Raw genomic sequence first — 5,366 nt, 5'->3', positions numbered from 1 at the left:
ATAGAACCTAGATGTGACCAAACCTCATTCTTTTTCTTTTTTTTCCCTCACTTGGTTATTTCCTACTAACCTATGGGGTAAGGGTGGTGGATGAGAATTGGGGAATCATGGAACTTAATTCTTTTCCCTTTTGCCTGGATAAAGACCACACTCTGTGTCTGGACTGGATTGCTGCACTTTGGCTGAGAGGGTAGGGAAGGGATAGGGTCATTGCAATCTTGTCTTGGCAGAGAATTAGGAAGATACAAGATGACCAGGAAGAGTTACCAATGGCATGCCTAAGTGCTTCCTGCCTCACCAGTTATCCCCAAACTCAACTGAAACAGGATGATAACGGAAGCAATTTAAAAAATTGCATGAGGCAGTGCCCTCAGTGGTCCCAGATGGAGCAGACCCAGGGACGCCCCTTCTTCCAGCCTCCAACCACGCTCCACCCACTTTTCCAATCACCACCTTCAGAACCACCTCAGCTATCTGCAGCCTCCAAGACCAGCCAACACACCGTTGTTGTTTTTCTACCTTAACGCCTTATTGCCCAACAACCATGAGCTCCCAAATTCTTCAGAATTATTCCACCGAAGTGGAGGCTGCCGCCGACCGCCTGGCCGGCCTGCATCCGAGGGCCTCCCGCACCTACCTCTCTCTGGGCTTCCATTTCTACCGCGCGGATATGGCTCTGGCTCTGGAGGGCGAGGGCCACTTCTGCAAGCTGGCAGAGAAGCGTGAAGGCACCAGCTTCTCTTAAAGTTACAAAACCAGCGTGGTGGCCGCATTTTCTTCAGGATGTGCTGAAGCCTTCCCAAGACAAGTGGGGTGAAACTCAGGGTGCCATGGAAGCTGCCCTGGCCTGGAGAGGACCCGGAACCAGGCCCCTGGGGGTCTGCCGGCCCTAAGTTCTACCCTCGCAGACTCTCAGCTCTCTGACTTCCTGGAGAACCACTTCCTGGGTGAGGAGGTGAAACTCATCAAGAAGATGGGCGACACCTGACTCACCTCCGCAGGCTGGCCAGCCCCCAGGCTGGGCTGGACGAGTATCTCTTCGAAAGGCTCACCTGGAGCCTCTGGAGCCCAGAGGCCTTTAAGTGGCCCATGTGCATTCCCTGGGTGTCTTTTTAAAAATATATATATATATATATATTTTATTGGTTTTTTACAGAGAGGAATGGAGAGGGATAGAGAGTTAGAAACATCGATGAGAGAGAAACATCGATCAGCTGCCTCCTGCACACTCCCCACTGGGGATGTGCCTGCAACCGAGGTACGTGCGCTATGGTATGAAAGGAGTAGAGTAATGCCTTGGTCTGACCTATGCTCACCCCACACCCTTCTCCACCCCTGAGTGCAGCATGGGAAAGACGCTCTACTGAGCTGGGTGTTTTGCTTGGCCACCTCGGAAGGTGCTCTCCTCACTCCCCATGTCCTTCCCAGAATCCTCTCCTCCTTGGGTCTGCTTACCAGTCTGTGTGCCACTTTGCTCCCTCAGGAAAAGAGCTACTTCTTGCCTCGTTGCAAGCTGGATTTCTGTGGGCTGTGGCCAGATACAAATGGAATCTTTCCTTGCTTCAGCCTTGCCCTCTTGGGGTAAATGGACTCTGAGTCAGGGAGGTGGTACAGGCTGCTCCACAGCTGGTCTCCACACTGCTAGGTCTGAGGTTCCTCTCCTCACTGGTTCCCTCAGAGCAGAAACACCTCACACCTCAGCAAAGCAGACAGTGGGTTTTGCTCCTGAAGACAACACAGTCTAGCCTTGCATGAGGAATGTGTGTTCCTCCCATTAACATCAGTTTGACTGTGTTCATCTCAAAACCGGAACCCATTTCATTTTGCTAAGGAGCCTTGGACCACTGCCTGGGCTTGGCTTATGTCATCAGTCACAGTGTCAGCCGTGAGTTCTTCTGTTTTAGTCACCGGGGATCAGCTGTAAGCTGCTGCATTTCAGTCATCCAGGACAGCTTTCTGATCCCCCAATCTCGGTCTACGGGAAGGGAGGACAGGAAGATGTGTGACCTCCTTGCTTCGTATACTCCTCCTTTCACAGTGTGCCCTCAGAAGGCACAGACAGTTGGGGGCGGGTGGCTGGGAAACAGCATTAAGCAAGAGTATTTTTCCGCTTGTCTCTGTCAGGGTCTTGCGGGAAACAGCTGGTGCAAAACAGAGTTTAATCAAGGGACTATTTACAGAAATGCAAACAGACTTAAGAGAACCAACCGCGGGGGATGAGGACCCGGGACAAGCAAGAGCAGGCGACCAGTACCTCACGCAGGCCTGGAGAAGCAGGGGCGCACAGTGTTACTGGGCACAAAGGACGGCAAAGAAAGGTGGAGAATGGAGGGACAATCAACACAGTCAACATTTGAACGTTTAAAAAAAATGGCCCACTTATCCCACAAAGGAAGCTACTATGTACAGCTTATTATATTTTACATTAGAATACTGGGCTTCTCTGTGCACCAAAAGAAATGCAACATTACTGCGTGAACAATTAATAGATAGATGGCATACGGGGCACCTGGTTCCAATTCTCCTGGTGGCTGGGGTGCGGCTTTTCTTTTCCCACGTCTTCACTCCTTACCTCCTCACTCTGCATTCAGTGACTACACCAGGGACAATCAAAATCTGTGTCCACCTGTATGTTTCCAGAATCAGGGTTTTCAGGAAGGCTAAATGCCCCGCCTACACACCCCATCCTCCCTATACACACATAGCGGGAATCCCTTAGATAGCATTGCTAACAGGTTACCTAGTCTCTCTAAGTACTTTGGTAACAAATTGTTTTACCATCTCACATGGGAAACTTTTTAATTGAACAACTCTTTTAAAAGGTTGTTAACATTATGATAATATTTAATGAATTTTTTTCTGTTTCAAGTGACAAGTTTCATCAAAGTTAGGTCCTAAAAGGACAACTTACAAATCGAACTTCTCTCAGTTTAGTTTGTAACTTCAGGATGATTCAACACCACCCATGCCACCTGGCCATGCTTTCATTAGATGGCGTCTGGAATCCCAGGAATTTTATTTGCTGCTGCTGTTGCTGAGCAAAATCAATTCAAGAGTGAAGTGAAGGTGTTGGGTCCAGGGGATGAGGAAGTTAAGTAGATACTTGTAGAGAGAAGAATAGGGATACGATGACACTATTGTTAAAAAATTCTAGTTAAGCCCTGGCGGGTGTGTCCCTTGCACCACGAGGTTGCGGTTCAATTCCCAGTACGGGGCCTGCAGGAGGCAGACAATTGATGTTGTGTTCTCACAGGTTTCTCTCAACCTCTCCCTCCCTCTCTCTCTCAAAATCAATAAACTCTTCCTTAACACATTTTTTACTGACTAAGTGTTCCAAAAGAAGAGAAACAGCATAAAATTAAACAAAATATTTGCAGCACTCAAGAACCAAAAGTGTCTGGAAAAAAATGAGACAGGAAGATTGAGTGAATTTTGTTTATTCTGTAGACCTACTCTTACCTTTCTCCACTCTGTGGTGTTCCCTAGGAGGCTGAGCTATTGGACTGCATGAACTCCCCTCTGGCTTCTGACTAAGGTAAGCTATTCAGACTGGGCAGGAGATTGGAGGTGAGGAGAGTAAGGCTGGAATATTTCTGCCTCCCATTCTTCTTCTCTGTGGAGTTCCTGCAGGTTAGTCCCTCAACTCAAGGCCATAGCCCTCATCAGATTGCCTTTCCTATGCATTTTTATCGCCCTGGATTTCAGTAGCTCTCTCCCCTTCAGGCCTAGGCACTGCAAAACCCTTGAGGTTTCCCACCCCCTACCCACAACTTTATAAATACTAGGTCCTGTTCATTACTGAATTGCTCGATTGAGATGTGTCATCGGTTTCCTGCCAGGACCCTGACTCACATACTCAGTCCCGTTCATCTCTCAGCAAACATTTACTGAGTAACTACTACATGCTGAGGAGAATATAAGGAGAAATTAGACGGTTAATACCCTCAAGGGGTAGTCTGGGACATGGAGACAGGCACAGGGACAGATGGTTGCATCTTGATAAGTGGTGCAGGGGCTTCCTGGGCGGCTGGTTGGCTCCCTGTCAGAAGAGCAGGAAGGTGGTAGGGAGTGGTCAGGGGCTGTGGACATCAGGGCCAGTCAGATTGTGGGAAAGGATTAGAGTGGAGGACTAGGCTGGCTCAGACCACAGAAAGCCTTACACTATGGGGAAGGGTCCTTCTATTCCATGTGCTTATTCTCCCTCTCTTTCTCTCTCCACCAAGAGAAAAACTGACACGGGGGAAGTCCGCAGCCTCTTAACTGAGCCGTTAATCCTGCCCACTATCAGGGCTTTGCATGCCTACTTTCTTGGCCTAAAACTTGGGTTTTTTTTTACACTGAAAACCACCCACACACACTTTCTAAGGCCTTTCGAAATGGCAACAAGGCCAGTCCTTAGAGATGAGCTGCAGGAGAGGCTAGAAGTGAATGTCCCCACGCGCAATCTAGAAGTCCTAACAGGGCCCCGTTTTCTTTAATGGCACTAGACACCACCGACACTTTTCCTGTCCAGCGGAGAATGGGTAATGATAACGTTGGGAAAGAGGGCAGGGAGTGAGCTTCACTTCAAGGTGGGGCTTTGGTCCAGATGGGTTTGGGCAGGGAGGCCCTTTACAGATCCACTTCTATCACACTATACTAGTATAGGCAAGTCCGGGGTTCGGGGGTGTCTCTCTTCCCTCCCTAAAGCGCGAACCGCAAGAAGTTTCCTTGCTAGGTAGGGCCAAGCCCATCCCACCCCACAGGTTCCTCCTTGGCGCATTCTTGGCACCAAAAGACGGCCAATCCTCTCGGACTGGGGCTCGGAAGCCTTCATTAACCAAAGTCACATACACAACCCCACCCAACGGACCCTCCTGTCAAACAGCCATCGATGGAGGGAGCCCTTCCTCCCTCCGCTCCAGCCTCATCCAAGGAAACGCAGGCCCCCGAGCTGGCTCCCCGCGCGCGTGGGCCAAAACCTCGGGGACATCCTGAAGGGCTCAGTCGATGGCCGTTCAAGTGAATAAGCCCGGGGTGAACTGCCTTATTCAGCCTCCCACAAATAAGGAAGGGACGCGGGAAGAGTTAAAAGGAAGTGGTGGGTACGGAATCACCCCGGCTCTGACTCGCAACAACTACGTGGACGGGTTGTTCGCGCGCTCTGCAAGCTGGGGCGCCGAGTCAGGGGCGCCCACCCCGCAGCGAGAGCTCTCAGCGGCCGGAGATCCCCGAGGAAGGACGGGTGTGTGAGTGAGGGCGCTACCCGCCCCCTGGAGGCCCCACGTCCCCGGCAGCCCCTCCTCCCGGGCGGAGACGCCTCCTAGAAGGCTACGCCCGCGATCCGCCGTGGCCAGTCCAGTTCCTGCGGCGGCGGCGGCGCGGGG

The sequence above is a fragment of the Myotis nattereri genome (genome assembly GCF_964212035.1).
Source record: "Myotis nattereri genome assembly, chromosome: 7".
Lineage (NCBI taxonomy): Eukaryota > Metazoa > Chordata > Mammalia > Chiroptera > Vespertilionidae > Myotis > Myotis nattereri.
The sequence above is the reverse complement of the archived record's forward strand: the minus strand, read 5'-3'. Positions refer to the sequence as shown.